Consider the following 17697-nt stretch of genomic DNA (forward strand, 5'->3'; position numbering starts at 1 on the left):
ACGGGATGGTTCCTTTCAAAGGGCACGGCCCATTTCCTTCTCCATTCTTGACACAATAAGAGGCTGTGCCCACTCTCTAATGACATCGGTCCAAACCGGACGTTAAACCTCATCTTCCTTCGTTCCTTACTATGATACATGTTTAGAGGCGTATAATCACGTATAATGATTGGCGACTTCTTGCAAATTGGGTTGATCCAAGAACAGATTTGACAATTTTCTTACGTTCTAGATCTTTTGTCTGAGAAAGTTTAGAGGACACGTCTGACATGTAGTTGGGACGCATTTCTGTGTCACGACGGGGCTGTTGAGAAACAGTGCCCTAGACAGCGGTACACTGGAGCACAATGTGGTGGACTTGCAGCTGCTACTTTACAGGAGCTACCCTAAATGTTTTATCGATTATTGGTACACTTGCGTAAGTACTTCATGATCACGAGTACCAATGAGGCGAATCCAGGAGGTGATTGCAAGACGTAATTTTCCCAATTTAAGCCAATAATCAAACGAAAAGTCTACTGTAAATGGCATATAGACTGATCTAGTTTACACCATTCTATAGTATGTCTTCTAGATGCCTTTTTCCATGTCGCTAGCAGGGGCTAATGTGGATATGATGAATATAATACAAAATTCATAACTTAGTCCCAAAGCCGTTCTGGTCCATGCAACAGTAAGAAGATACATGTGCCTTATCTTGCTTGTGACGTTACGCCTTTTTTTGTCGCAATGTCAAGATTTTCAATCGAAATAAACATTAGAATCAGTATTATGTCATTATTTTAATGTGTGTTATCACAATTTAACACATTTTACGATACTGAATTGTATGTATTATCTTTAAACTGCTTTAAAAAACTGCCGATGTACTATCGCATGTGAGGAAAGAAATTAAATATTTTTGAAAGACAATACAAAGCAAATAATTACATTACGTTGTACTAATGCGTGGTGAAAGTGAGCTCCGGCAATAACGCAATGCTTAAACAACCGATTTAGGTCGTCACTGAGATGGGTAGGGCGAAGGGTGATGGGCGGTGGCGGGGGGGAGGGGGGGGGGGTTGGAGAAGGAACAGCCACAGCTAACTCAAGCCCAGCCAGACCTCATGTATTCACGGACTAGGAGCACCGAGCGTTGCTGAGGGGTGTTGTAAAAGAATCTCATGTAATTAGCGGAAGGAATCACTCGCCAGTTCAAAAGCGCTGCATCCGTCCAGCTAGCACACCGTGCATAGGGAGTTAAAAAGACTGGAGTATAATGGTCCAGCAGCTCCTTACAGGGCATACATTTCTGTAGTCAATGGTAACCGAAGCGTCAGGTGGCCACTTGGCCTACTTCATCAAAAACAGTGCACTCACCATGCAAAATAACCGTCTCTGAATGTGAAAGTTTTGCATCGTCGTTCTAGCTAGGTAGTGTTGCAACCTGTGTGCATATTATTAGCTTCGGAAAACAATAAAGCGACGTTCGTAACTTATGTTCGTTATCTCGAGTGCTTCCACGTTCCTTCTAGAGCCAACGAAGAGGTAGTTTTACGTTTTATGTGCCTTTCGTTATTAAAGAACGATTGGTATCTATGTAGAAGGGCAAAAGGAATATAATAGCGACGATTCAACTGATAAATGATGAAGGGAAGAAGACTAAATAAATAGAAAATGAATTATTAGAGAACATGAAAGGAAGCTCAATATCCGGAAATTAAATTCTGCTGAGGTCTTCGTTATTAACATGTTGCGGTACGTAAGTGTGTCAAGAGCTGAGTAAAAAGAGGTGGTTAGAGCAGTATCTAGTTAAATGGAGATAGTAATAGTCCACTGTAGCAGCAACATCTTTACTTTTTAGAACATACTATTTATTAATGTTGACATCCTATTTAGTAATACCCTAGAAATGATCCAGTAAAATGTGATGCTTGGTTAGGGTGTAGAAGAAACAGCAGCTGAGAAACGTGTGACATGAATCAAGCTCGGATTCTAACATAAAGCGGAAGGGAAGGCATAATAGCCATATGAATTTGTCTGTGCAATTATGTACACGTACGGCAAATGCACAAAGCTATCACCTGAACCCACATAATTACGCAAAGCCATCTGAAGGTACGTTGTCTCGCAGTCACGATTTAAATGGTTTTGAGATGTGATGTAGGCTAAGCTCTCATTGCATGTAATTGCTATAGATATACATAACAAGTTTAGTTTTTTAACACAATTGTGTTGAAAGAGCGGCCACATAACGACAAATTACCACGTTCATTTGAATAATATTTTTTATAGAATGGAGTGTGGGCGAAAATGTCAGCCACTGAGGCCAATAGTCACTCTCAAAAGGGTTCGAATGGCTCTAGCACTATGGGACTCAACATCTGAGGTCATCAGCCCCTAATACTTAGAACTACTTAAACCTTAGGGCATCACACACATCCCTGTCCAGGGCAGGATTCGAACCTGCGACCGTAGCAGCCACGTGGTTCCAGACTGAAGGGCCTAGAACCGCTCGGCCACAGCAGCCGGCCTAGTCACTCTCGACTAAAACATTTTTCTGCATTTCTTCATGATATATAGATGAAGAAATATTTAACCCGGGTTCTCAGCTGAGCGATCAGCCAAGCTGACCACTCAGCTACAGCGGCAGACAATAAATACAGTAATAACCAAATAATAAATAAGGTTTATTAAATAAAAATAATACACTCCTGGAACTGGAGAAAAGAACACATTGACACCGGTGTGTCAGACCCACCATACTTGCTCCGGACACTGCGAGAGGGCTGTACAAGCAATGATCACACGCACGGCACAGCGGACACACCAGGAACCGCGGTGTTGGCCGTCGAATGGCGCTAGCTGCGCAGCATTTGTGCACCGCCGCCGTCAGTGTCAGCCAGTTTGCCATGGCATACGGAGCTCCATCGCAGTCTTGAACACTGGTAGCATGCCGCGACAGCGTGGACGTGAACCGCATGTGCAGCTGACGGACTTTGAGTGAGGGCGTATAGTGGGTATGTGGGAGGCCGGGTGGACGTACCGCCGAATTGCTCAACACGTGGGGCGTGAGGTCTCCACAGTACATCGATGTTGTTGCCAGTGGTCGGCGGAAGGTGCACGTGCCCGTCGACCTGGGACCGGACCGCAGCGACGCACGGATGCACGCCAAGACCGTAGGATCCTACGCAGTGCCGTAGGGGACCGCACCGCCACTTCCCAGCAAATTAGGGACACTATTGCTCCTGGGGTATCGGCGAGGACCATTCGCAACCGTCTCCATGATGCTGGGCTACGGTCCCGCACACCGTTAGGCCGTCTTCCGCTCACGCCCCAACATCGTGCAGCCCGCCTCCAGTGGTGTCGCGACAGGTGTGAATGGAGGGACGAATGGAGACGTGTCGTCTTCAGCGATGAGAGTCGCTTCTGCCTTGGTGCCAATGATGGTCGTATGCGTGTTTGGCGCCGTGCAGGTGAGCGCCACAATCAGCACTGCATACGACCGAGGCACACAGGGCCAACACCCTGCATCATGGTGTGGGGAGCGATCTCCTACAATGGCCGTACACCTCTGGTGATGGTCGAGGGGACACTGAATAGTGCACGGTACATCCAAACCGTCATCGAACCCATCGTTCTACCATTCCTAGACCGGCAAGGGAACTTGCTGTTCCAACAGGACAATGCACGTCCGCATGTATCCCGTGCCACCCAACGTGCTCTAGAAGGTGTAAGTCAACTACCCTGGCCAGCAAGATCTCCGGATCTGTCCCCCATTGAGCATGTTTGGGACTGGATGAAGTGTTGTCTCACGCGGTCTGCACGTCCAGCACAAACGCTGGTCCAACTGAGGCGCCAGGTGGAAATGGCATGGCAAGCCATTCCACAGGACTACATCCAGCATCTCTACGATCGTCAGCATGGGAGAATAGCAGCCTGCATTGCTGCGAAAGGTGGATATACACTGTACTAGTGCCGACATTGTGCATGCTCTGTTGCCTGTGTCTATGTGCCTGTGGTTCTGTCAGTGTGATCATGTGATGTATCTGACCCCAGGAATGTGTCAATAAAGTTTCCCCTTCCTGGGACAATGAATTCACGGTGTTCTTATTTCAATTTCCAGGAGTGTATATTGTTCCCCCACAGCAATGGTGTAAACACGTAAGCGCTGAGGAGACATTCCATCGTGGTGTACTTGTGACACCGAAATACGAGTAGCGAAGGGCGGCGGCATGGCTTTCAGAACTGCTGCATCACCTATCCACTTCCAAGAAATAAGTTCAGTTATTTACATGTTTCCAGTAATTTTTTTACCTCAAAAGGGTTAAGGAAATTTATGACTATATCCCGATGTTTTTTTTTCGGCATGACAATTAAGGAGTAGCGACGTACAGCATTTTAATTGGGCGAGAGGAAGAACCTTCCTCATAAATTCAATAATGAGACTACAGTGGCTGCAAAGGACAGGACTTCTTGTCTTCAGAAAATATTCCCTACGTTGAGGCACAGGTCAAGTGCCCAGGATGTGAAATCCATCCTCAACAACGACCGGCTGTTGTTGAGGACGAGAACGACTAGTTCTGAGAAAACTGTACCTGAATTTTTTTGAATCACCCTACTTTTTGTTGGTAGTAATACTGAATTTTATATTAGAAAAATGATAACCACCCTTTTTAGTTTTTACTTTCAGATTGTAAATTGTACTATAAATAAGGTCTTTCTTCTCACTCCTCGGGCCTAAGAACCACTTCAGCATTTTTCAGGTTGTTGATTGTTTAGATAGTTCTTTTTAACCAAAGAAAATAAAGTCGAAAAGGCAGGAGGGAAGCCGGTCTATAGACCCTGTGATTTTAAGGTTTCTATATCGACTGCAACTTAAAATATCGTCAAACGTTAGAGCGGCCGTTATCCCCATCCTTTCTCTACCCCTGGTACCTAAACTGACAGGACACTGGGAACAGCGTATTCTGACAGAACTTCGTGCTCCACAATACACGCAAGCATTTTTTTCTTCACAGCGTTCGCTACACATTTCATACTGAATAACTGAATACTACCATACCTTTTGATATTATCTTGGAAACCGGAGAAGGCGGATGAATGCTGAAACATTAAAAAGAACAATTATTTATTACTAATAATTCCAGACTTATTCGTAGCAACATGAAAAAATAACACAGGTGATATGCGAAGGAATAAAGCTGGATTATTATATTGGGAAGATAAGAGAATTACACTGTGTTACATTACCTGTTTCGTGAGCCATGCAGAGGGGCACTAGGAACTAGGTACAAGTGAAGGCCATATGATAAATATTTGTATAGCGAATTAAAAGGAGTTAAAATTACGAAAAACTGTTATATTATGGAGCTAACTATAAACGTAATATAATGTAGAACATTAATTTCCAGTTTCTGTGAAGTCTATCTTCAGTGGAGTAGGACGAGTTCTCCAGTAGAAACTTATTTGATTCATTTTTTGACCATGATGGGTTGAGAACACCGCAGCTGATTTCACATATATCACTAAGTAAAAGACTGTAAAATTTTTCATGAATGCGTTATGTCATCGTAATTGGTCTCAAGTTTCAGCAAGGCTTTCTTGTACAAATTTTACACTGTTCTGCTCCTATAATATAACAGAATATTCATGATTTTCTAATCTTCAGAAGCTTGTACCTTATATAAAACGCCTCTACAATTTACCTATTTGAGGAAAGTTTTTTCTTATAAATTGTACCATAGCTGTCTACATCCGTGATATGAAGCATCATCTTGACTAAAGAGAATATGTCTGACGTGTCAACTAGTGATTCTATTGTTTGCACGAAAGGGCAATATGGTGCAGTAATGGCATACCTCTACAACTATGATGTACATTACAGCAAAGATTTTATTTTCATTTTAGCCTAGTTAGTGGTGGCAAGTACACGTTTAATCTTTAAAAAAGTGTGCCAATGTTAACTGAAAGTTTTTCCATACGAAGGAAGTGTTATATCAAGTAACTAGCCTATCCATGATAGTTACATAGTCCCTTTAACTGTACAGCAATATTAAATAACACATTAGATTTTTAAAAACGTAAAAGAAGTTAACTATGACCAGCCCTCAAAGTATAGCTACTGTTTAGAAAGAAGTATTGACAAAACGTTACTTCCTCTTATCCTTAAATGAAAAGTCTGAATGCACAATCATGAAGCCTTCAGTCCATTAAACGTCGGGCATGCAGCCACGCAAATAAAATTTCCTCCACTGATATTTCAGCCGCGTATCGTCCAGCCATCATCAGAGCGAGTCACAAGACTGAGAAGATGCCAAGCGTGGACTTATAAGCTCCACCGCGCCAGTACTGCGCATGCGGGTCACAGATGCTGTTTGGCGGCAAAGAAATACACATACACATGCGCCGCATATCAAAAGTTTTTGAATATTGTGTTTGGGATGCAGGCAATGTGCATTATAATAAAGAGCACCCACATAGGGCAAAAACGCATTAGATCTGAAGGAATTAGTATCTTCTTCCCTATCACATACTTGCATTCTAGGTTTTTGCATCGAAGGCTCTAGGAATTTGTTGTGGAGAAAATCCATTCGATTTAAAAATGCTATTGAGGTATGTGAGTTCATCTTACAAATTGTAGAGCAACATATAGAAGCACATGCAAGTGAGCTAAAACAGTGTGGACCATCAAAGATACACACCCTTACTATAGACAGATATGTCAGCTGTGGCCGACAGTTTTATTGATACATGGCATTCCATGAATTACAGTGATATGAAGATTGTAACATCCACCTCTTCCTTTTGGGAAATTGTCTTCAAGGAAGCTATAGAGATTAAATTAGCTAATAATGTAATAAATACCTACAGATCGATTTTGCTTTGAAACTAAATAATTGCATTTTTATAATCGTATCTGTGTATAGGTCACCACTGAGAAAATTTCAACTACTTTTGAAAAACTTGGATTCTTCATTGTGTTATCTGTCAGACAGATGAAAGCAAATTATTATTTGTGGGGATTGCGTAGATTTTCTGAAAGAGTCTGATGGAAACCTTGACCATGAAGTATTACATAGTTCTTTCAACTTGACATCAGTTAGGCCTATTGGTTTTCGTACTCAGGTAGGTCAAGATGAATTTAATCAAATAAAAACTTTTCCTGTTAAGAATGGTCTGTCTGATCATGATGCACAGCTAGTTACAGTATATGAGATAGCAGTAATGTAGAGCAGTCCTCCAAAATAGTGCATTCAATTAACAATTTAACAATTCAACAATTCAAAATTTTAGGGAAAGCTTGCAACAGTTGACTGGGATGAGGTGTACAGATAACATGATGCTAATTTAAAATTTAACCTAATTCATGATATCTTTGTGACTATATCTGAAAACAGTTTTCCTAAGAAAACAGGTAAATATAATTTAAGAAACCATATAAAAAGCCATGGCTTACTAATGGGATAAAAATATCTTATAAACAGAAAAGGGAAATGTATCTTATATCTAGGTGGAGTAATGATCCCAAAACAGTGAAACATTATAAAAACTATGGCACTGTATGAAGAAAAGTTTCAAAAAATCCAGAAGTGTGTGCATTGTGTCTGAGATTAGCACATCTGATAAAATTAAAACACTTTGGAATACTGCTACAAGGGAAACACGCAACTGAGAACATGGGGACACTGTATATCTATAAAACACAATGAAAAGTTTGTTAACAAGAAGTCAGAAGTAGAAAATATTTTTAATTATCATTTTTAAATGTTGGATAGATAATAGGATCCACCTTTTCATTACAAAATGCAAGGCATTATATGGAAGAGGCAGTACCTATGCAATTTGATAGAAGTGAAACTCAAGCCACCTCTCCTACTAAAGTTGAGAAAATAATAAATTGACTCAAAAGTATAAGCTCATATAGAATTGATGCCTTTTCCAACAGAGTACTAAAAGCTTGCTCCCAACAAATAAGTAGGTTTCTCAGTTACTTATGTACTAGCTCAATGAAACAGGGCATTTTTCCAGATAGACTGAAATATATTGTTAAACATTGCATAAAAAAGGGTATAAATCTGTTGCTAACAATTACTGAACAATCTCACTTCTAACAGCTTTACCCAAAATTCTTGAAAAAGTAATGTATCAAGAGTAGCATCTCACATTTGTAAAAATGAAATACTAACAAAATGTCAATTTGGTTTTCAGAAAGGCTTAGGGACGGTATAGCCACCATTGTTGTGTCCCTCTCATCTCTTTCTTTCTCCTCTCCATCACAGCTTCGAATTTTACCATTCTATTTCCCTTCCTCTAACCTATCTACCTCTTACATATCTCTTTTACCCCATTCTATCGTCTTATGTATCTGCTCAATGAGAATAACTCACAAGCTGCAAGAACATAACGAGAAAATTCCCAACAATTCCCAACTAACAATAGGACTGACATTCACAAAAGGAAAGTATGTTTACTTTCATGTACTTAGTCATTACTATTATTATTATTATTATCATTATTATTAATCTTGATTGATTATAATTATTTTTATTGTTATAGTTATCATTGTACTACTGTTATAATCTGTATTTTTTCTTTAACATCAATACTGCATAATACGTTATATGTCCTTAATGTTCTGTAGAAACTGTAACTCGTTCAATCTGAGTATGCCTGGTTAGGTGTAAGAGAGGGCCTGAAGGCCCTAATCTTGCCAGGTAAAATAAATGCATATATATATATATATATATATATATATATATATATATATGTGTGTGTGTGTGTGTGTGTGTATGTGTGTGTGTGTGTGTGTGTGTATTTTGATTAAACAAATATTAAATGCATAGAATAGCTGAACATCACCAGTTGGGATATTTTGAGATCTCTCGAAGGGTTTTGATTGTGTGAATTATGAAATTCTTCTAGATAAGCTTAAGTACTGTGGTATGAGTGGGACAGTGCACAAATTGTTTAATACAAAATTAACTGGAAGAATGCAGAAGGTTGAAATTAACAGTACATATAGTCTACGAAAACCAGCAGAGCCGTCTAACTGGGGCAGTATCAAGAATGGTGTCCCACAGGGTTCAGTCTTGGTCCCTTGTTGTTCTTAATATATATTAACGACTTGCCACACTGTATTCATGAAAATGAATACAGAGTGGCAAGTCGTTAATATACACTCCTGGAAATTGAAATAAGAACACCGTGAATTCATTGTCCCAAGAAGGGGAAACTTTATTGACACATTCCTGGGGTCAGATACATCACATGATCACACTGACAGAACCACAGCCACATAGACACAGGCAACAGAGCATGCACAATGTCGGCACTAGTACACTGTATACCCACCTTTCGCAGCAATGCAGGCTGCTATTCTCCCATGGAGACTATCGTAGAGATGCTGGATGTAGTCCTGTGGAACGGCTTGCCATGCCATTTCCACCTGGCGCCTCAGTTGGACCAGCGTTCATGCTGGACGTGCAGACCGCGTGAGACGACACTTCATCCAGTCCCAAACATGCTCAATGGGGGACAGATCCGGAGATCTTGCTGGCCAGGGTAGTTGACTTACACCTTCTAGAGCACGTTGGGTGGCACGGGATATATGCGGACGTGCATTGTCCTGTTGGAACAGCAAGTTCCCTTGCCGGTCTAGGAATGGTAGAACGATGGGTTCGATGACGGTTTGGATGTACCGTGCACTATTCAGTGTCCCCTCGACCATCACCAGAGGTGTACGGCCATTGTAGGAGATCGCTCCCCACACCATGATGCAGGGTGTTGGCCCTGTGTGCCTCGGTCGTATGCAGTGCTGATTGTGGCGCTCACCTGCACGGCGCCAAACACGCATACGACCATCATTGGCACCAAGGCAGAAGCGACTCTCATCGCTGAAGACGACACGTCTCCATTCGTCCCTCCATTCACACCTGTCGCGACACCACTGGAGGCGGGCTGCACGATGTTGGGGCGTGAGCGGAAGACGGCCTAACGGTGTGCGGGACCGTAGCCCAGCTTCATGGAGACGGTTGCGAATGGTCCTCGCCGATACCCCAGGAGCAATAGTGTCCCTAATTTGCTGGGAAGTGGCGGTGCGGTCCCCTACGGCACTGCGTAGGATCCTACGGTCTTGGCGTGCATCCGTGCGTCGCTGCGGTCCGGTCCCAGGTCGACGGGCACGTGCACCTTCCGCCGACCACTGGCAACAACATCGATGTACTGTGGAGACCTCACGCCCCACGTGTTGAGCAATTCGGCGGTACGTCCACCCGGCCTCCCACATACCCACTATACGCCCTCACTCAAAGTCCGTCAACTGCACATGCGGTTCACGTCCACGCTGTCGCGGCATGCTACCAGTGTTCAAGACTGCGATGGAGCTCCGTATGCCATGGCAAACTGGCTGACACTGACGGCGGCGATGCACAAATGCTGCGCAGCTAGCGCCATTCGACGGCCAACACCGCGGTTCCTGGTGTGTCCGCTGTGCCGTGCGTGTGATCATTGCTTGTACAGCCCTCTCGCAGTGTCCGGAGCAAGTATGGTGGGTCTGACACACCGGTGTCAATGTGTTCTTTTTTCCATTTCCAGGAGTGTATATAAACAAATGTGTTGACCAGCTTTCCTTTAGTGACGCCAATTCTCAGCATTCTCCATACCATGGATACAGACCACTGTATTGATGTGCATATAGGAAAACCTTTCCTGAAATTAGTAAAACGTGATCACCTTGTACAAAATTTAAAAACTTTTGTATACAAGGTCATGTATACTCTGTTATAGGACCAAAATAATGTAAAATTCGTACAATAATTTCTTGCTGCTGTCTAGTAATGGGCTCTGTGCTGGACATTAGTGATGGCAAAATAAAGCATTCATCAGAAAGTGACTGGTTGTAGTTTCTTTCTTCAGTTACATTTATATGATTGTTTTAGATTCAAGCACATTATCTATGTAACATTTGATATAATATGGCAGAGTGTTAAATACATGTGCATCCACAACTGGTTCCTTTATGTACTAATACTAGCCTCATAACCCTTTGTAAAGGCTTCTGTATAGCTGCTTCTCACCATTTTTTGAGGCAAGTGTAGATTTGTGTTTATAACCTCCTAGCTCCAATAGGAGTGGAGATATGGGCAAAATCGTGTTTTCTCACCCTCTGCCAAGTATGCTCCCCTGTGTGTTGTGTAGGAGTAGTAGTACTATTACCATCATCTGCAGGGCAGGTAACCAGTAGGGGGTACAGAATAATTTGCAAGCCCCTGACATGTAAGTTTCATTGCATGACAGGAATGTTGTGTTTCACCTGCTTCACTAATCTACATTGCAGGCAGCCAGTAAGTCAGTTTTCATGCCCCTGAATATAGGCTCGCTGCATACCACTTTTATTGTGGTAATAGTATCAGCCTGCTTCAGGAGACTGGTGAGATGGGGCTACAGGTGCAGATGTTGGTGGCTGAGGCAGGTCGAGATGGAAAGAAGAAAGAATAGGGTGGATAGGGAGTGCAGAGGGCAGGAAGGGATGGTAAGATAGAGGAAGCAGGAGAGGGTGGACAGAGAGAGGGAAGAGGAGATCTATAGGGAAAACTGAGGGAGATTGATAGAATGGTGGTGATGGTGATGGTGGTAGTGGTTGTGGAGGAATAGGAAGAGCAAGAGGAGGAGGAGAAGGTGATGGATAGGGTGGAGGAGGCAGAGGAAGAGATGAATGGAGAGAGAGTGACAAAATGTGGATAGTAGGAGGTGGTAAGAGGATATGAATAAAGTAACTGGGTAGAAGAGGGTGAATGTGAAATGGTAATAGAAAAAGTTGGACAAACACTGGGGCAAAATGAGATGGACACTGGAGGAGAAGCGAGGAGGAGATAGAATTGAAGAGAGGGAGGAATAGATGGACATGATGTAATAGTAGATGGACAGAGAGAGCATGGGGAGGAAGATGTGTGTGCAATATATAATCTGTGAGTATTTGCTGACCATAAACGTATGAAGCGGTCTCTAGAATTAACATCAAATGTGAATCATACACACACTTCTTCAACTCGGAAACACTGTCCCTGTAACTTGAGTTTTCCAGATAATTATGCCGTATCTCTTCACTGAATGAAAAAATGCAGACTAAACTAGTTTTTCGTTTTCTGAATCTTACGTATCTGTAGCCATTTTTAATTCAAGCACAGCCGAGTAAGGCACTTCCTTAATAGTAGGCTGTGGATTTCCAATTAAGGTTGTCATCTATTTATAGTCCTGAAGGTTTAACTGCTCCTACTTTTTATGTTTCATTTTTTGGTGAGAGTGTTCTATAGCTCATTAAGGTGCAAGAATCTTATACTTCAGTGGCTGTCCATTTTACTAGAACCATATATTGCTACCTTCCCAGGAAGGTGACTGATACTGTTATTTACTCCTTTACTTGTATTATCTGCAAAAGTGACTTTTGTATTTTCCTGAAACTGCAGATGAAAAATCTATTTTGTCCATCAAGGGAAACAGAGAATCCCAAATAAAACTTTCTGTTACCACATGTGTACTTGGTCCAGATTATGAGTGTGTATTATTCTGTGATTGATGCAGAACTGATAACCTCTGTTTACCATCATTCAGTTACAAAGAAAACAATGAATCTGTTGAGTCTAATAGTCCACAAAATACATGCTTTGGCCTGAGGATGTCATTTATTGCACTATAAAAAGCCTCTAGTCAAAATTTTGCTAATTACTTCTAATCTATTGATTTTAGTATGTAGAAGATAATAGTGCACAAGCAGTTGACAACCTTTCTCTTTCTTTAATTCCAGAATGTTTTCTGCTTTTTTACTGTGTTATAAGCTTATAAAGACTACTGTACAAGACACACTCTCAAAAATATTAGAAATTATTGGTAATAATGGGAAGTTTCACTAATTCTTCATTAATAATTTTTGTCCATTTTGTTAAGAGACTTAAAACAAATGTTTTAAACCTATCTGCGAAAGTACCACTGTGAAATAATTTGTTAAAAAAGACATTCAGCATGCTGCTCTGTTCATATAGCCAACTTTTCATTATTTTTACTGCTAATTTAATTATAAACACTTGTACATCTATTTTTGACAATGTTGATAAGACTGAAACCTTGTGTTGGAGATGTGAGAAGGAGAAATTTATCAGCCGTTTTGAAGGACTTTCTTACAGACTTGTAGCTATTAAGGATTCATTAAAATCTATATTATATGCTACTGACAGTAGGTAATGATGAACACTGACGTTTTAAGATTGGGTGTAGTTACTATACCACCAACAGTTAAAACTATCAGGAAAATAGTTTTCTAACCAGTTTATAACCATGCAACAGAATACATTCCACTTTTTGTTTTTATTTCGTCTTAACTTTCCCAATTCTTGGTCAATTCCTAATTTGTCGCCCTTTTATTATCCTTATAACTTTCCAATTATTTTGTTATATCACCTAACGTAATAATAGAAGGTGCATACTAGTGTTGAATTTATATCTGTTCTTAGGCGCCATGAGCAACCTCATTTGAACACTTCTGTCACGAGAGATAATTTGGAGTTGGAATGGCTGCTTATGTTGGGTGCAAGGTAACACATTTCTGTGGTTCATGTCGATTCTCTCAATATATGGGATTATACTAGGTATGGCCTTCACTACAACAGGAAGGGAAAGGTAAAACTGGCTGGGGAAAGTAGCAGGAAAGTTAAAGAGGGAGGCACTGTCATGAGTGACAAAATACCAGTTGTTATAGGATTCAGAAAAGACCCTTTTTTAGGCTGCGGAGGACAGAAAGAAACAAAGTTTTAAGAGGGCTTACGATTGAGACAAAGCTTCAGATTGAGAAAGAAACCAAGAAACATAATTCTAACTTATTTCATCAGCATAAATGGGTGTTGGTTAAGAATTTTCAAGAATAAGCAGAAATTTCAACTCTATCCAATTTTAACTCAGTCAGTGTGACATGTCAGCTATCCTTATTGGATCAAAATATTTGAGGCCTGAGAAATAAAATTAATGAATTAATTATCTGCATAGGTGAATAAGAGTTCTCAAACCCATCTAACATAGTTTGCCTCTCTGAACATCATGTGACCACTGGTATAGAACTTTTAAGTGTTACAGGATTAAGGTTAGCATCTCACTGAGAAATGGAGGAAGGAGGAGTTGCCACATTCATCAGGAACTGACATAAATTTAAGAACATAGACACTCAAATTTTGGCTAAAATAGCATATAGAAGCATGTGCAACAGAAGTAGAATTTCATAAGAAATCGTTCATAACATTAAGTGTATATCGGGCACCTGCACATAAGATTAATCTTTTCATAAACCACCTTGAAGTTGTACTGGCCCATTTAACAAACAAAACCAAAGAAATAGTGGTTTCTGGTGACGTTAATGTAGGTTGCGTTAAAGACTTTGCCAATAAGAACTGATTTGATTGAGTAACACTATCAATCAACGTAACTCACACTATACAGTTCCCAACTAGGGTAGCCAATTGCTCAGAAACAGCCATTGATAATATCTTTATAGAAAAGTCCAATGAACAAAATTATATTACAAAACCAATAGTCAATGGCCTCTCAACCATGACATGCAGTTCCTTATGTTAAATGTTAATACTGAACACGATACAAATCTGTTAAATCTGAACCCAAGAGGGTAATCAATAAGCTAAAAATTGATTATATTAGGATACTCCCCAGAGACATTCACTAGAGTGATGTTTCCAGTGCTCATGACATGAATGAAAAATATAACGCTTTTGCTAATAAAGTGCTTGCCTTATCTGAACACTGCTTTTCCCCTAAACTAATCAAGGTTAGAGCAAAGTCTACAAACAAGCCATGAATTACTCAAGGAATGGTTGAAATATGCTGAAGTTAAGCTGTTGTTTAAAAAGGGAGATGAAGAAATTGTGTAAAACTTCGGTTCAATTTCACTTTTGGCAGCGTTCTCAAAAATTTCAGAAAAGGTAATGTACAATCGACCTTCTAACCATCTTATCACAAATACCATAATGTAAAACTTGCAGTTTGGATTTCTAAAGGGTTCTGATATTTAGAAAGCTATCTACACTTACAATGAAATTGTCCTTAATTCATTAGACAAAAATCTGTAGGCAACTGGTATAGTTTCTGGTCTGTCAAAGGCATTTGACTGTCTAAATTGCAATACCCTTTTTTAATATTATGGTGTAAGAGAAAATGCTGGCAAATGTTTCAAATCTTATATCTCTGGCAGGAAAGAGACATGTATTAAGGTATCAGGCATCATCCAACTGGGAACTAATTGCATGTGGTGTCCCACAAGTTTACATCTTAGGGCCCTTACGTTTTCTTGTGTGTATCAATGAGCTTTAATCAGTAACTATACCAGATGCCAAGTTTGTTTTGTTAGCTGAAGATGCAAACATTGCAATACATAGCAAATCAAGTGTAGTCTTAGAAAGATCGGGTAGTAAAATATTTGTGGGCATTAATCACTAGTTCCTAGCCAACCCTTTGTCCCTAAACTTGAAAAAACACACTACTTGCAGTTCAGAACTTGTTAGGGGTGTCCCAGAAGTATATGCCTGACATATGATGACAAGCAGATAGAAGAAGTGGACAGTGTTAAATTCTTGGGATTACACTTTGATAATAAATTCAACTGGGAGGAGCACACCACACAACTGCTGAAGCATCTTAACAAATCTCTACTTGCAATGCGAATTGTGACAGACACAGGGGATATAAAAATGAAAAAGCTGGCATTCTATACTTACTTTCATTTCATAATGTCATATGGGATTATTTTTTGGGATAATTCATCAAGCCAAGCTTAAGTTTTCCAGGCACAAAAACGTGCAGTAAGAGTTATATGTGGCGTGAACTCAAGAACATCCTGCAGAAGCCTGTTTAGGTAACTTGGATACTAACTACTGCTTCCCAATATATTTATTCTTTAATGAAATTTGTCATTAAGACTATCACTTTTTCAAATCAACAGCTCAATTCATGGAATCAATACTAAAAATAAGAATAATCTTCACAAGGATTTAAAGTCACTTAGTCTTGTACAAAAGAGTGTGTATTATTCAGGAACACACATTTTGAATAACTTGCCAGCAGCCATAAAAAGCTTAACAACCAATGAAATTCAGTTTAAGAAAAGCCTAAAGGATTTATTGGTGGCCAACTCCTCCTGCTCCATTGATGAATTTCTCAGCAGAACCAACTGATTGTGTGTGTGTGTGTGTGTGTGTGTGTGTGTGTGTGTGTGTGTGTGTGTGTGTGGATATATATGTAAGTACAATCTAACTTCTGCACCATTTCAGTGCAGTCATGTGTTCATTGTAAATAAGTATTGTAGTAGTTCTATTATATGTTCATTGCCTTATTAATAAAAAACTTTTTTAATTTTAAATTCAGTGCATTAATGCAATCTTAGTAAATGAGCGTTGTAAAATGGTTCTTTCACATAGTGTTTATTAAAAAAATATAAAAAAATGTCGATCATTCCACTTGGGGCCTGTGTAAAGTACATTTGCTTAGTTGTTTTAGTTGTAAATATTTGTCATGTATTATTGTTTTCTAAAATGTTCTACATCCTGGAGGACCTCCTCACTACAGATCAATTGGAATTAAAGTAAACTTAATCTAATCTAAAAAGTTGACCATCGTTACCTGAGAGTTATTAACCGTGGCAGTTAGTTTTGCTTTGCAGTCATGTTTTTAATCGCAGAGTTGTTTGTTCGCCTACCTTCTGTTCCAGCTTGTGTAATGGAAGTAGATTACATGAAATATCAAGTTATAGATATGGATCCACCATGCTTTAATAACGAAATTCGGAAGATTCTGAGGAAGCGGAAGCCGTTGCGCTCTCGGTTCAATAGGGAACGCGCAGTTGGCGACAAGCAAATCTTACCAGAGATTCGTGGGTCTGTGAAAACATTTATGCGCGAAGCATTCAGCAATTATCACCGTCACACATTAGCAAAAGATCTGACACAGAAACCGAGAAAATTCTGGGCTTACGTATGATCATTAAGCAGGTCTAAGGCTTACATTCAGTCCCTTGTAACTGTAGGAAGATATAAGACGACTTAGACAATATTCCTACTTGGTGCGATAAATGGCAGCTAGCTCTAAATGTGGAGAAGTGTAAGTTAATGCGGGAGAGCAGAAAGAAAAAACCTGTGATGTTCGGACACAGTATTACTATTGTTCCACTTGACACAGTCCAGTCTAAATATCTGAGCATAACGTTGCAAAGCGATATGAAGTGAGATCTGCGGTAAGAAAGGCGAATGGTCGACTCCGTTTTATTGTGAGAATTTTAGGAAAGACTGGTTGACCTGTAAAAAAGAGCGCATATAGGATGCTGGTGCGACCTATATTTGAGTACTGTTCGAGTGCTTGGGATCAGTACCAGGTCGAATTGAAGGAAGCCATCGAAGTGGTTCAGAGTTTTTCACCTAGTGGGAATCCCTGGAGAGAAGGCTACGTTCTTTTAGGGAAACGGTATTGAGAAAATTAGGAGAACAGGCATTTGAAGCTGACTTCGATACCATTCTACTGCTGCGAACATACATTTCGAATAGGGATCACGAAGATGAGATAGGAGAAATTTGGGCTTATATGGAGGCATACAGATAGTCATTTCTCCCTCGCTCTGTTTGCGAATGGAACGGAAAGGAATTGACTAGTACTAGTGTAGCGTGCCCTGGC

The 17697-nt window shown here is 40.3% G+C and overlaps 1 protein-coding gene across 1 annotated transcript in view; it reads right to left on the reverse strand.

Moving 5' to 3' along the window:
• Window positions 1-17697, reverse strand: part of LOC126284935 (TWiK family of potassium channels protein 18-like) — a 1181210-nt gene that overhangs the window by 872347 nt on the left and 291166 nt on the right. Inside the window, exon 2 of the mRNA XM_049984198.1 lies at window positions 5045-5085. The gene's annotated coding sequence lies outside the window, so the exon portion shown is untranslated. The remainder of the gene's footprint in view (window positions 1-5044; window positions 5086-17697) is intronic.

The sequence above is a fragment of the Schistocerca gregaria genome, chromosome 8, assembly GCF_023897955.1.
Source record: "Schistocerca gregaria isolate iqSchGreg1 chromosome 8, iqSchGreg1.2, whole genome shotgun sequence".
Classification (NCBI taxonomy): Eukaryota; Metazoa; Arthropoda; class Insecta; order Orthoptera; family Acrididae; genus Schistocerca; species Schistocerca gregaria.